Source organism: Panthera pardus, unplaced genomic scaffold (assembly GCF_024362965.1).
Source record: "Panthera pardus isolate Hobbes unplaced genomic scaffold, ASM2436296v1 HiC_scaffold_16, whole genome shotgun sequence".
NCBI classification, from domain to species: domain Eukaryota; kingdom Metazoa; phylum Chordata; class Mammalia; order Carnivora; family Felidae; genus Panthera; species Panthera pardus.
The window spans coordinates 95339842-95355904 of record NW_026526721.1 but is presented as its reverse complement, the minus strand read 5'-3'; the positions used below and the strand labels follow the sequence as shown (position 1 = coordinate 95355904).

Genomic DNA, 16063 nt, shown 5'->3' with positions numbered 1-16063 from the left:
TCAGTAACTCCAGTGACCCACGCTGAGCCCAGGGTAAAACTCCAGGTAGCGGGTAAGTCCATCTCCTTTCTGTTGGACACGGGGGCTACATATTCCATCCTGCCGAGCTATTCCGGCCCCACCACGCCGTCCTCCGTTTCGGTCATGGGCATAAGTGGCACCCCCTCCATTCCCCCATGCACACCGGTACTCACCTGCTGCCTGGATGGTTTCCACTTCTCCCACTCCTTCCTAGTCATCCCTTCCTGCCCCGTCCCCCTGTTGGGCCGAGACATCCTCAATAAGTTAGAAGCCTCAGCAACCTCCCTATCCGCCTTACAAAGGCAGATCAACTCCCTAGCACAGGTCACTCTACAAAACCGACAAGCCCTAGATCTCCTGACAGAAAAAGGGGGAACATGCCTGTTCCTGAGGGAAGAATGTTGCTACTACCTCAATGAATCAGGCTTAGTTGAAACCAATATAGAACACCTAAAGGAAATCCACAAAACTCTATCCGCCCGCCCAGGATCCTCAGACCCCCTAACCTCCTGGTGGCAATCACCCCTCCTAACTTGGCTCCTCACCATAGCCAACCCACTAGTTGCTATCTGTATAATACTTATGCTCTTACCTTGTTTTCTCCGTTTCGTACAAAAACAAATTCATGAAGTTTCCCAGGTTGCATTTCACCAGATGGTGGTCCGGCCATATTCCCGCATTCCAACCTCAGACCCCACATACCATGACATCGCCCTTACACCCGCAGGAAGCAGCCAGATCAGATCCGTTGCCCATTATCACCAATAAGAGGTTGGAATGTTAGGATGTCCTTGGAACCACAGTAGAGGGGATGGCCATCTTGCCAGCTCAACCCAATGAAAAGCCCCTAGTAGCGTGCCAGAACGAATTGGAGGTCAACCAATCACCGAGCGACAGCACGACCTGATGCAAAAAAGGCCCACCCGGACCTAAACCCAGAACCACTGCAGCTTAAAAACCCCACCCCACCACACCTGGGTGCGACTTCCCTGACTCCTCTCTCTCTCCCTGAGTCACGGAACCTCGCCTGAGACCTTAGTTCCCAAATAAAGCCTTTGACTGCTAAAATTTTTTAGCCTCTGACTCCTATCTTTACCCTGACTTACGCCTGACCCTAACAGAGCCTACTTCAGATTCTGTGTCTCCACCTCTCTCTGCCCCTCCCATACTCATGCTCTGTCTCTGTCTCTCAGTAATAAATAAACATTAAAAAAAAATATTTTTTAAAGCTGGAGAAATGAGGTAGATGCCGCAGCGAGAACTGGCAGTATAAGTGGGTTACAGAATAAAACCATGGCAACTCCAGATTGAAATGGATCTGAGGCTTGAATCCCATTTTTAACATTGGAGTGAAGCTTCGCTATGCACCAAGTTAGGTATATTCAGAGGTACATAGGGTTCAGAAGTAAAAGCCTACACTCTATTTTTAAGAAGATCATAGACTTAAGCAGGACTAGTAGGATGCAATCCAAATAAAATGTCCGAATATAAAAATCCATTGACAATGGCTTAACTAAATAGGGTATATTCCTCCCAAAGTTAGATCCAGAGGTGGGCAGTTCAGAGTCATCAGGCTGCAGCTCCAAATATCTTTCTGCTCCACTATCACTCACATATGGCTTGTCACTCAAGGCTGCCAGGTAGCTACTCTACTTCCAGACTCATGCCTCCTGCCAGCAAAGAAGGAAGAGAAAGAATAGAGGAGGGAAAGAACATTGCCTGAATCAGGAAACCAAAGTCTTTCTCAGAAATCTCTAGTAGACATTCTTTTATGTCTCCTGGTCAAAACTGTTCAGTGAGGCTGCCCATATTGCAAAGGATTCTGGAAAGACAAGAATTTAAGCTAAGTATATTGCCACTCCAAACAAAGTAGGAATTCTGTTACAAGAAAAAAGGGAGAATGGAGATTAATTGGCAATGAGTAGTGTCTAACAATAGGCTAACAATTACATTGACAATTCTGTCACATGCTTTGCACACAACACATTTTTGCAGAACACAGGACTGTCTATAAGGGGGAGATGTTATGGAGAGCTCTACTGGGGAAGTAACACTTGCACTAAGTTTCAAAGAAAGAATAAAATTGTCAGAGTAGACCAAAGGACGGACTACCTTAGGAAAGGGACTAAGGGGGTTAAGTGGGCATTGAAAAATGATTGTCCATCAGAACATTTTCACTTGCAACTTGGACCAAAAAGTACTGAGGCAAGGTTTCAGGTACGGCTAGCTCCAACAACTCAAATGATGTCACCAAAACTCATTATCTTTCTCTTTCTTCTCTTTGATTCTACAGTAGTCAGTAAGCAGCCCTGAACTTATATCTCATTCTATAAGCAGCCCCACAAGTTTCCATAAAGTTCTGAGTATGCATCTCATTGGAAGAACTTGGAACACGTGCCCATCACTCAGACCTATCAGTGTGGACAGGCAAATGGGATTTGCTGACCTGGCCAGGCTGTGTTCCATGCCCACCTCTGGAGTCCCACCCAAACTACTTGAACTAAGAGTGAGAAAGGAGTTTCTCCAAAGGAAAACTGGGAATAAATAAAGCAGGCCAATGTGGCAAATATCTTTACAGAGACCAAATTATTTTAAGGGTATGTAGAAGGTGTAATGCACAAGACATGGAGGAACATGGGGGATGCTTTTTTTTTTTATTTTACTTTTATTTTTTAAAAACTTTTTTTTAATGTTTATTTATTTTTGAGACAGAGACAGAGCATGAACGGGGGAGGGTCAGAGAGAGGGAGACACAGAATCCGAAGCAGACTGCAGGCTCCGAGCTGTCAGCACAGAGCCGGATGCGGGGCTCGAACTCACGGACCGTGAGATCATGACCTGAGCTGAGGTCAGACGCTCAACCGACTGAGCCACCCTGACGCCCCTTTTTTATTGTTTTTAGTTTACATCCAAATTAGTTAGCATATAGTGCAACAATGATTTCAGGAGTAGATTCCTTAATGCCCCTTACCCATTTAGCCCATCCCCCCTCCCACAACCCCTCCAGCCACCCTCAGTTTGTTCTCCATGTTTATGAGTCTCTTCTGTTTTGTCCCCCTCCCTGTTTTTATATTTTTGTTTCCCTTCCCTTATGTTCACCTGTTTTGTCTCTTAAAGTCCTCATATGAGTGAAGTCATAGGATATTTGTCTTTCTCTGACTAACTTCACCTAGCATAACACCTTTTCGTTCCATCCACGTAGTTGTGGGGGATGCTTTTGGTGAGGGGCAGGGAAGATTCTGAAATGACCCTGGAATTGAGGCTTTGGGTATCTGGGTATGATGTTGGCACTAAGCAAGCCGGTCACTATACACAGATATCCAGATTGGGGATGAGAGGGGGACTGAAGTGGTGGCAGTCAATAATGATAACAATAATTTCATTATTTATTTATAATATTATGCATTTAATAATATAACATTATTTGTTTATGTTTACAATAGTAATTATAAATAAGTACACTCCCTGGCAAGCCAAGGGAAAGGAAACAGCAGAGAGCCGGAAAACATTTTTTTTTAATGTTCTCCAAATTTGTATTAAATTCTAGTTAGTTAACTTACAATGCAATATTGGTTTCAGGAGTAGAATTCAGTGGTTCATCATTTGCATATAACAACCAGTGCTCAACACAACAAGTGTCCTCCTTAGTACTTAACAACCATCTAGCCCATCCCCCCCAACCACCTCCCTCCATCAACCCTGTTTGCTCTCTATCGTTGAGAGTCTCATATAGTTTGTTTCCCTCTCTTTTTTCCCCTCCCATATGTTCATCTGTTTTGATTCTTAAATTCCTTGTATGAGTGAAATCATATGGTGTTTGTCTTTCTCTGCCTGACTTACTTCACTTAGCATAATACACTCTAGACCCATCCACGTTGTTGCAGATTTCATTCTTTTTGATGGCTGAGTAACATTCCATTACATATATGCACCACATCTTCTTTATCCATTCATCAGTCAATGGACGTTTGGACTCTTTCCATAGTTTGGCTATTGTTGATAAGACGAGGAGGAAAATATTTAGATTTAACACTTAGAACAGATCACTGCAAGAGACTCTTGTGAGGAGCACCGGGTGTTGTGCATAAGTGATGAATCACGGAATTCTACTCCTGCAACCAACATTGCATTGTATGTTAACTAACTAGAATTTAAATAAAAATTTGAAGAAGAAAAAAAAAAAAGAATAGATCATTGCATTGGAGATACTGATATTTAAAATCTTCAGGCCTATCTTTGCTTACATTTAAAAATGTATTGATTATAATATGCAAAGAATTCTGCTTTTGAAATTTTTTCAAATACATCCAGCACAGCTTGTCTCTATTATACTTTTATTTCTTTAATGTCTCCTTTCCTCTTTCTCTCAGATAATCAGTGTCTTCAAAACACCAAAACCGGGGGTTAAATTGCAATAGTTTGAAATGAACTATGATTGGAACCTGCAGCTATAATGAAAACCAACATCTAAATTTTCGAACCTACATGAAGCCAATAAGCTGTCCCTAAGTCAAGTTTAATTAATGTGCAGCATTTGTCTACTCCGAAAGCGTATGAATAAATCTTCAAGGTCAAATTAGCATTTTAAAATATGAGTTGGCCAATACATATGAGTTAGCATACAAGCAGATTAAGATAGCATTTCTATTTTAAATCAACATAAAGATTTACAAACTTTAAACAAGATTTCTCATACACAAATTTGCTCTTTCTTTTTTCTATGACCATTACCACAGAGATTTAGTGATTTGGTTTCAAAAGAACAAAAACAATTTTTTAATACCTTTTAAATTACATTAGTTGTATTAATCCTTTAAACTGGAAAGAACTTTATTCGGAATGCATCTCTGAAGGTATACGTGGCTGTCAGCAGTTCAATAATACTACCATGACATACTGATAAAAATATTACTCAAAATGAATAAGAAATTCCACACTTTTTTTTTATTAAAGTATAGCTGACATACAATGTTACATTGGTTTAATGTGTACAACATAGTGATTCAACAGCTCTATCCATTACCCAATGCTCACCAGATAAGTGTAATTACCACCTGTCACCATACAAAGTTATTAAGTTTTATTAAATTTATTACAATTATTTATTTATTTTATTAAATTTACAAAGTTACTAAATTTTGTATGCATGTTAACAACACAAATTATAACAAAAGAAGACATAACACACATGATCTTTAAAAACATTGTTAGATGTCTAGTCAACAACCATTCTTCCTCTCTCTTTTCTTATAGAACCTTGGTTGCTTACAGATATGTGCTTCCCTTCCTAGGCCTTCTGCATCAGGGAAGGTTGGCCCTGGCCCAGTCCAGAGGATGAATCCTGATTGGTCTAAGACTATCACCATGGTCCCAATCTCCTCTGACCCAGGTACATGTTTATATGTTTTGAGGGGAAGTTTGCTGGGAAGCAACTGGAAAGAATTTCCTCACTCTGTAAAAAGAGGCACGAGAGAGACCATCTATTATCTCTTATAATCACCTTGCCACCAGGAGGTGAACTAGCCTGAAGATAGTGAACATACTGAGAGGGGCTTGGCAGAAAGATGGAAAGAACCCGGGTCCTCAGTGATGTTAAGCCACTGAATAAATCAATTCTGAAGTCATCGTATTAAGGAACTTTTACGTAAGATAATAACATCTCCTTTTTTTTTCCTTTTAACAATTGTGAAGTGGATTTTCTGTTACCAGCTGCCATAGGATCTTGATACATATTTTTTTTAACTTTTTTTTAGTGTTTTATTTATTTTTGAGAGAGTGAAGTGGGGGACGGGCGGAGAGAGGGGGACAGAGGATTTGAAGTGGGCTCTGTGTTAACAGCAGCGAGCTTGATGTGGGGCTTGAATTCACGAACCTCGAGATCATGACCTGAGCCGAAGTCAGACACCGAACCGACTGAGCCAGGGGCCCCTATTGTTTTTTTTTAACCATTAAAACTATGAAACTATTAAAATGTTGAGAGGTTAAGGAAAATAAGAGCAAGAAAGTGACAAGATAAAAAACAGCAAAACACAATTTATGTCTAGGAATTTGCATTCTTCATAAACACTCACATCCCATGCAGAGAGATATATTAATAATCAGGGTTGTTCACCGCAAGAGTGTTTGTACTAGCAAAAAAGTGAAAACATAAGTGTCCTTGAATAGGAGAGTGGCGCAACTGTTTACGGTAAAACATACCATTAACCCCCCGTTCTACTCTACCACCCCTCCGTGGACCCGACCTCCTGTTAGCATAGATTGCTGTCTAAGCACTAGCTGCCACAAATGCCACAATACTGAGCCAAATTACACAAATCACCAGGACAGCCACCATCTTCTAGCCCAAGGTTCATTCCTGGCAGTGACCTCAATCACGATAACCGAGTAGCCGTGGTACTGTATGGTTTATTATCTTCACTGATGTTGAACAAAAAAGTCTGTTCCAAAACATGCTCTCGGCACTCCTAAAAAGACCTCAGACACGCAGGCTCAATTTCACCTTTTCATACATCCTCCAACTTCTTTCCTGTTTTACCCATCTTCTGTCTCAGCACAAATCCCTTCCCACCAAGACTCCACCCTAGACTTTTTCTCCAATTAAAGCTAGCTGTAACAAGTGCATGCGGGACCTAAGAGACCTGTGTACTTTGTTTTTATGGGATTGTTCTCATTATAATAGTATCAGCTGGGCACCAGTTACCAGCATAACCAGTAATGATGCATGCACAGTTTGCTATTACCAAAATCGTAACTCTGTTTAGTCAAACTCTTATTTTTGTAAGCATTCTGAAGTTCCCTTCTCCCTGTTTCTCTGTTTTGTCACAGGCTTCTGATGACTTTGCATGTTCTCCTGATTTCACTAACTTCACACGTTATATTGCTCATAATATGTCAGTTAGAGTAGACTGATCAACATGACAGACTAAAGTCCACAATGGCTCCAACAATAGAATATTTGTTCTTGCTCTGTCTTGGTGGGGAACTTAGGCCAGTGCATTAGCTCTCCTCCACATGATAATTCAGAGACCCAAGCTTCATCCATATCATGGAATTCTACTGCCATTTTTTAGTGCCTAATCTGCATCCAGCCTGAGGAAAAAGAAAACAGAAGGAGGAGAACGCATGGGACGTTTTTACTGGTCAATGATATCCCTTCTGAAAGCTGGCTACACTCCATAGATCAAATTTTAGATCAACTTCTTGGTTTTTTTAGATATAGAACACCAAATTGGTTGTTGCAAATCAAGTGTTTGCATCATTATGTTTGCTGTTCCACATCTAACCAGGAGAAGTGATGATCTATCTAGAATCGCCTCCTAAACTGAGTTTAGTGCGGACTTGTTAATGTGTTTAAGAACACAAAACTTCTCAGGGTACATATTCAGAGCTCTTAACATAGCTGGAGACTAATTCATTAAATAATTGAACTGTGGGTGGATGACATTTTATTTAGATACCCTCCAGCTTACACAAAATGAATAAATAGAGCCATATATTTACTAACCTAAAATAATTAGCCTGCTCGTTTTCTTTTGGGGGATTAAAAAGTGTTTCGCAGTTTTGATATTTACTAGTTTAATATCCCTGTGGAACCATATAATTATAGAAGGCTAATCTTCCCCTGCAATATTCTCTCCTGATTAAAAAATAAATAAATCTCCTGATTTAAAAAAAACAAAAACGTTCTATTCTTTTTTTTTTTAATGTTTTATTTATTTTTGAGACAGAAAGTGACAGAGCATGAGCAGGGGAGGGGCAGAGAGAGAGGGAGACACAGAATCTGAAGCAGGGTCCAGGCTCTGAGCTGTCAGCACAGGGCCTGATGCGGGGCTTGAACTCACAAACCACGAGATCATGACCTGAGCTGAAGTCAGATGCTTAACCGACTGAGCCACCCAGGTGCCCCCAGAACATTCTATTCTTAAATGGAGGATTCAATCATCTCCTCTAAGCTGACTTGTTGAATAAGGCCACAGAGTCAATCTGTGTGAATCACCCAGTTTGCATATTGCCCAAAGATAAATTCTTTTCAACAGGGAAACCTGTCCAGTCAGCAATCTCAAAAATATGTGGGTCTTAGGAGCAAGTAAATGAGAAGATGTTCATGGCTTAGTTCCACATGTAACCACTCACAGAAAAGCAAATTTTAAAAAATGTCTTTCCGGCAGTCCCTGGCAACATCTTTGGATACAGAAGGTGGTGTTTAAAACATGGCTGTAAAAATCAATAAGTCAGCAACAATTAGTTGGGCCTAAATCATTGTACCTTAAAAAGAAGGATAATAGAGGGTGTTGCCATAGGAAAACCAGCTGGCTGGTTACCTGACAGGCGGGCATTATCTTGGTGACATCATAGGAGTCAAAGATATGCATGGACTTTGGCTTTACAGATTCAAAAATTTTATCTTCATAGTGCACCAGAGTTATCAGACTCAGGGACACAACTTCATGACAACCAAACGCACAGGAGACGGCTATGTAAATCATAATGTAATTTATTCATTTAAATAAGAAATATGACCATCTCACACAAAGGAATGCCCATTTTGTCATAGCTTGTACTTTCCCTGTAGGCAGTTACTATTTAAATCATATTATAACCAGAAGGTAGCTTGGTGAGCAGTGAGAAATTTCAAGGGAGTTATTTTATGATTCAAATGTTTGATAGCACTGGATGATGATAGTCCAATTCAGTCATTTCTTATTTCTATTTTTGTTTTGTCAGCAGTAGGGCACATTTTCAGGATTAAGTCTTGCAAGGAACACATACATAGGTACATAGGTACATAGATACCTCTGCTCCTCTCTCACTGTTCAGACTGAAACTCTGGTAGTATACCCAGAGCCGCACATGCTCAGCATCTCTATAGTCTGGAAGGAGCCAGACAGAGGAGCCAGAAGAAGCCGTCCAAGGAGGAGCTGGCATATGCAGAGATACAGAAGCATGAAGAACATGGCACATTCTGAGAACTACAAATGGTCCAATAAGAATGAAATGCAGGAGGGGCGCCTGGGTGTCTGGTTAGCTGAGCTTCCAACTTCAGCTCAGGTCATGATCTCACAGTTCGTGGGTTTGAGCCCCACATTGGACATTCTGCTATCAGCACGGAGCCTGCTTCAGATCCTCTGTCCCCCTCTCTGCCCCTCCCCCCCCCACCCCCGTCAAAAATAGATAAACATTTTAAAATTTTTAAAAAAAGAATGGAATACAGTAAAACCTGGTTCGCAAGCATAATTCATTCTGGAAACATGCTTGTAATCCAAAGCACTTATATATCAAGCGAATTTCAAGAACGATTAGCTCAGTTGGGATCATGTGACATTTGACATCAGGCACTACTCATATTACAAGACATCACTTGTTTATCAAGTTAAAATGTATTAGAAATGTTTGCTCACCTTGCGGAACCTCGCAGAACAAGTTACTCACAATTCAAGGTTTTATTGTATTGTATTTGTGAGGGGATAGAGAGAGGAGGTAGTAAGAGATAAGGCTGGAAGAAGTAAGCAAGAGACAAATGATGAAGAAAAGGTCTTGACACTTTGTTAAATTATTTGGGTCTTATATAAGAAGCTACGGAAAGACTTATAAGAATTTTCAGTGGGGCCATGACACGATCACATTGCAATCTAAAAAAAAATCACTGTGGCTGAAAAATAGAAAAGTGAGTTAGTGGAGGGGTACAATATATGCAAGGAAGACAGTTAGGAAGCCTGTGTCACCTGTCATCAGTGTCTCACCCTCAGGACTTTACTGTACGACACCAATCCCCTAACTCCCAGCACTTGCACTGTGGTACACGGGAGCTTTCTTTTGCTGCTTGAGCTTACTTTGTTGCCTGTGTCAGGCTTGAAGTGTCAGAGAATTCATGCTCCAGCCACACCCTCAGTCAGCGCCCAGCTCTGGGGTGTGTGCTATGATCCATGGGATTAAGCTCCAGTTGCCCACAGCAGAAGCAGGCTTGGTAACAGGCCTCCTGGCTGCTTTCTCTTCCTTGTCTCACTTCCCCTACCCTGCATACTTCACTTCCCAAATAAGTTACTTGTACTCAAATATTTATTTCAGGATCTGCTTCTAGGGGAACTCAAACTAAGATAAGGCCACTGTAGGTGAAGGATAACAGGGGCCTGATTCAAGCAGGGAACCCTGAGCTGGAGACCAAGGAAGCTGGAGTTGCATTCAAAAGACGTTAAAGCTAAATAAGCAAAATACCAGGGGATTCCAGGATGGCCTCCAGGTTTCTGGTTTGGGAAACTAAGGAATGGCAATGCTGTTCACTAAGATGAGGGACAAAGGAGGGGAAGGAGGATTTGGGGGGAAGATGACAGGCTCAGAACTGAATATGCTCAGTCTGAGACACGTGAGGAACAGCCAAGTGGAGTTGAGAAGTAGGATGGTGTCTATACCAGCTGGGGGTCGGAAGACTGGCCCGAGCTGGACATATATACCAGGGAGAGTAGCTTTTATCATGTTTGTGCTCACTGTCTGAAACTCCTCCGTATTTGGGGAAAATACCAAATGAATGGGAGGCAGGGCCCCTCCTCCCATCAGAGTAATAAGCAACGAAGCCGACTGCCTTTCCCTGCTCTTTAGCCCCAAGGCACGGTCATGTGATCTAGGCTTGGCCAATCAGATGCCCCACCAAGGATTATTCCGAATGGATGGGATAATCCACAGAGGCAAATATGGCCTGACTTTTCAGGGTGATTGTGGCAGAATTGAGAGTCCAGTGTTTCTGGGGGTGATGGCAACAGCAGTGAGGCCCTCACGTCTATACTTTCCACCAGGTCGATTTTAGGGGAGGGAGCCAGAGAATCCATGCAAGTTTACCATCACGGTAGGAACTGCAACTTAAATTCCATCTTTGGTTTTGAAAAAGGATCAATGTTCTGTTTCTTAAGCTGGGAGGTAGACACATGAGTGTTTATTTTTTTGTTTGTCTTATTTTAAGCAATCCTGATGCATTTTAAACACTCTTTTGTATGTATATGTTACAATGAAATTTTCAAACAGGAAAACGTGTTTTTTGAACAGAAATGACAAAGTAGAAATTATGTTCAAGGGTGAAAAAGATATAATGTGTGGATTTGCTTTTTTAAAAAGGGTAAAGTGAAGAAGATTCATAATTGTTAAAGCTGAGAGATGGGTACGGTGGCCTTTGGGATATTCTCTTTATATTTTTTGTGTGTTTGAAATTTTCCCTAATTATAAAAATTGGAGGAAGAAGCGTATCCAGGGCTCATGGAAACACTGATGGAGAACAAACTCATAGGAATAACCCAGAGAAAACCCAGTGCCTCACACATTAAATGTGAGCAATGTTCATTTGTTGATTGATCTCGATCTAGAAACATGGTAATTGACTGGAAACAGGACTACACTCTGTTTAATCAGAAAACTAAAGCTTTAGGAATATCTGAAAACTTGAGTCACCAACAGTCCCTAGTTTGTTTTCTAGAACTTCAAACTCCTCTGATCGCAGATTCCTCACTCACCCGTGTGCCACCAGAGGCTTACAGACATCTTCCTCTGCTTCTTCTCCTGTTGTAACTCTTGATATGATTAATTCTACTTTTCTTCTCCTAAAGCTGAGGAAAGGTTTCCCCCAAAATGGATTTCTGCTCTTACTGCCAATCGGAGATGGCCAGGATCTTAAGATGCCGCTTTATTGGCTTGCTCTTTAAGTTTTACAGAACCTTTTGCTCCACCTACCCCCAACCTCCACCCCTAAGAAGAGAACATGGAATCCGTTTCCCAAGGGCTGGCTGGAAGGCATTTGGGTGATACCATCCTGGACCATTAAAAAGCACCAGCTCCCAGGAGCAGAATGAAATCTCTGCTTTTCCAGGATTCCTCCCCTCCTATTCAGTCTCAAACGTCTGGGACATACAGTATTATCCAGTTTTATTCACCATTTTATCCCAGTGTCCTATAGGAATTTGATCAAAAGAGAATCCCAGAATGTAAACCGGCCACACCTGCAAGTTTTATTACAAGTGTGTTGTTTGTTTGTTCGATTCGGATGGGGAAAGGATGGCGGAAAATCAAGAGCTATGGGAAGACTGTCCTCACAGCTCACTCCTCTGCTGTGGGCTGCTTTCCAATTGGTGCAACAGGAGATCTGGGGCCTGTGTTTGCTTTTCTTGGCACTCACAGAGGTGGTGTCTGTAGCTGAAGACACTGGGGCTGTTGCCAGAGGCCCTGCTGGAGCTGAAACTGTGTGATTCCAGGTTCCAAGATCTCATCTGCTCGCAGCAATGGGGAACATTTTGATCTTGGCGAACGCTCTCATGCCGGCACTCCATGTCCCCCTGACTCTTCTCCCTGCTTCTCTGACCCCAAGCAGAGCAACTGAGTGACCTCTGGACACACACAGCTCTTCGGCACCACTGTCTCCGGAATTCCCCGCATCTCCCTGGGGAACTCACCACAGTGGACACAAACAAGATTACAAACTGCTAGTGACCTGGCAGCACATTAACCACAGGCCCCTTGAGGAGAAAAGGAGAGAGAGCCTCCTTCCCTGGTAGCTGGCTCCACAGCCCCAAAAACTGCAGAGATGGATGCCCTATATAGCGGGCTGCCTTCAGACACTGAATGTTGGTGCCGTGCAAGCTTCCACAGCCTGAACAAAGTGAGAAAAACAAAATGCATTCCCTTGAAATGGGAGGTGTGATCCCCCTCCTTTCTGGGCTATTGCTGGTCACTAACATCAGAATGACCAAGGATTATTGGATTATTGGTGGTATTCCCCACCAGTGTGTGAGCCAGGACCCCGGCTGGCGTTTTGACCTCTCCAGAAGTCTGGATGTGGTCAGGCTGTAAAGTCTTCCAATGCTCAGGCCCTTCGTTTATCACCCCACCTGTACCTCCCTTTTGCATGACCCTCCAGCTCACTTCCTGCAACTGTCACCCCTTCCCTCATACCGCAGTAGCCGCCCCCCCACGCTCTCACACCCGCATACCTCTGTTCCACCCATGCCTGTTCTCTAAGGCACGCACCGGTCAGCTCCTCCCTCATCCCAAGCTGCTCTGAGCCCGTGTTTCTCAACTTCCAGTCCACAGACAGGACAAAATCAAATCACATAAATTCACTCTCTTTCCCAGTGGTCATCTCTTCGGGAACAACATTTCCAGCTCTTTTATCCCAATCCCTCAGCCTTTTTCCTAGATACAAAACAGATCATTTAGAGGTTTTGCTCAAGAGTGTGATTTTAGTTGAGAAACGGTCTCCATTCGTCTGATAGAAGTTTTTAAAGTAATTATTATTGAGCTTTACTATGTACTGGGTGTCTGATAAGTTTTATAATATTCGATCCTTACAGCCATCCTTTTGCAGACAAAGAAATTGTGGTCCAGAGGGATTTAGTTGCCAAAGGTGATACAACTATTAAATGGAAGAGCCAGAATATAAACTATGCATTCTTTTTTTTTTTTTTTTTAACATTATTTATTTTTGAGACAGAGAGAGAGACAGCATGAACAGGGAAGGGTCAGAGAGAGAGGGAGACACAGAATCCGAAACAGGCTCCAGGCTCCGAGTGGTCAGCACAGAGCCCGACGCGGGGCTCGAACTCACGGACCGCGAGATCATGACCTGAGCCGAAGTCGGCCGCCCAACCAACTGAGCCACCCAGGCGCCCCTAAACTTATGCATTCTAAGCCCAGAACCCATGCTTTCAATCACCCCGCATATCGCTTCCCAACTCCTAGCAGCACCCCTCTTTTAAAATTTCCCACCCTCTCTTTACACTATCCCTTGCCCAGATCACTATTATTTACCAACTTCAAGGAAAGTTTGCCACCTTGCTCCATGATATTAACCAAAAGCTGCCCCTCCACTGTTTCTCTGCCATCCCTCTGGGGCTCCTCCCACCTTAACTGCTCTGAAAACTCCTAATGCCCTGTGTCTGTTAGGATACTTTGGGCTGTAAGAATCTAAACTCCAATTTAGGCTGGCTTAACTGATAAGGATATTGATCTTATATAATAGGAATGGATAAGGTTGAATCACATGATTGAGCACTTGGCAATGCCATCAAGGATCCAAGGATCAAGGCTCTCCCCACTCTGTAAACTTGATCCAAAGGCTGGCCCCCCTCAAGAGTTTACAGTGGCTGCTAGGAGGCCTGGCACCACATGCTCCCTTGCTGTTGTCCCAGTTCAGGTGAGGGGTGGGGGTGGGAACTCTCTTCCCATCACGTCTGAGTGGACCAGTTTAGGTCATATGCCCACTCCACTAACAAGGGAAGGCTCCAAGTGATTGGTTTAAACCCAAATTCCTGAACCAATCTTTGGCTAAGAGGATGGGATTAGCATGATTGGTTTAGATTTTCAGAACCTGAGAGGAAATCACTTTGCCCTGCCCGGGTAGAGGGAGGACATCTATCCTGGCTCCGCTGAGAAGGGAAATGGCTGCTACAACCATTGCTCTCGCAGTGTGTCCATCAGGGTCACTGCGTATAGTTTTGCATTGTTTTTCATTGTCCAAGGTGCCTAGATGAACGAGGGTTGATTGCTCACCCAGCTATGTGCCCTAGTCTGCCTCCCCTTGCCTCCAAATACAATCAGAGTCTCCTCTTATGTTCACCAAGCCATGTAGCCACGGGGCTGTAAACTCCTAGAGGAGGCGCCTTTTTCTAATTTGCACGGAGGTACCTGTGGTTGGCATGCTCAGATTCCCCGTCAAGAAAGGACTAGCTGTCCAGCTGTGAGGAGTGCAATTAGCTGACAGCCTCCAGCTGTTCGCTCCTTCAGAGGCTGCCTAGCTTTCAAGGGGAGTTCATGTTCTTTTCGGCCTGGCCACAAGTCTGCATTGTGGTCTGATGGCTACCCCTGGCCAATCCTACTTCTCACCCTTCTCCATTCACTGGTGTTAACGTCTCAATAAGCCTTTAGCCTCACTCCGTTTCAGGACCTGCTCCCCAAAGAGCCCAATCTGCAGCAGTACCCTGATAACTAGCTGTGACTCTACCTACAACTTCTATTTCTGCCCACATAACTTGCATCTCCAGAAAACATGTTCTTCAACCTCTATATTCCACTCCTCCTGCTAAAACTGCTTTTTATTTGCCTCCTGACCTTCAGTCCTTGTGCCTCCCCCATTCTTAGTCCACCAGCTACCATCTAGTTTCCTTGTCATGCCTCAGCCTGGACCCCATCTCAACCATGACTTTGCTAGCACCTGATTTCTCCACCCTTAGGCCAATCCCCAGCTCTGGGAAAGCTACAGTAAAATGTCCTTCCTTCCCTCCTGCTATGAGTCTACTGAAAACTGGGTTTAATGACTTAATGACAAATCCACGCTATCTAACTTTAATTGGGCCCTCAGGGCTGCTCAGTGATTATTTTACTAATCTCTGTAGACTCCCACTGCATTGATGCCAAATGTTTTCCTCTCCTTGTTTCCTAATATCCCTTCCTTTTAATTTCTCCTCACACCCTGAGGATGAATTGTTGACCTTCTTTTCATGTTGATCAGGTTTGTAGCCCCTAAACTTCCCCCTTAGAGCTGACAGCTGACATCTGTTGTTTTTACCTACTCAGATCCATTATACCTCAATTTTCTTTGGAGGAATGGCCCCTCTTCCACCTCCAGTCTATGCAGCTCCAGTGGACTGGCTCCCATCTCCAAAGCTGGGTATGTGACTCAGGCTGGCCAGTGCACAGTAAACAAATCAGGCATGGGCTTATGAACCAAGCCAAAGCAAGGAAAGCCTTGTCAGAATTATTTGGGGGAAGGGGGTGGGGTGCTATAAACTTTCTTTGGGGATTGCTAATCTGTAAAGAAAAAAGCCTGGTGCTGTAAGACTCCATCTTGCCCTTCAAGGGAAGAGCCTGCCTAAGAAAAAGCCGGAGGAAAACATATCTGGTCCTGGTGGCATCCTAGAGCTCCTGGATCCACCTATCTTGAAGCCATCATACCACAGGACTTTTCAATTCCATAATCCAATAAATTCTTTTTTTTCTTTTAGCCAGTTGGAAACATGTCTCTTATACTTGCAACCAAAGGTCCTGATCTATAACCTCCTCTGAATCTCCA

The 16063-nt window shown here is 43.1% G+C and overlaps 1 long non-coding RNA gene across 1 annotated transcript in view; it reads left to right on the top strand.

The window, feature by feature from the left end:
- Positions 1–1079, top strand: part of LOC128777419 (uncharacterized) — a 1141-nt gene extending 62 nt beyond the window's left edge. The window contains exons 1-2 of the long non-coding RNA XR_008422680.1: positions 1–45; positions 749–1079. The exon at positions 1–45 is cut by the window's left edge and continues 62 nt beyond it. This is a non-coding gene — a long non-coding RNA (uncharacterized LOC128777419). The remainder of the gene's footprint in view (positions 46–748) is intronic.
- Positions 1080–16063: the final 14984 nt, after the last annotated feature.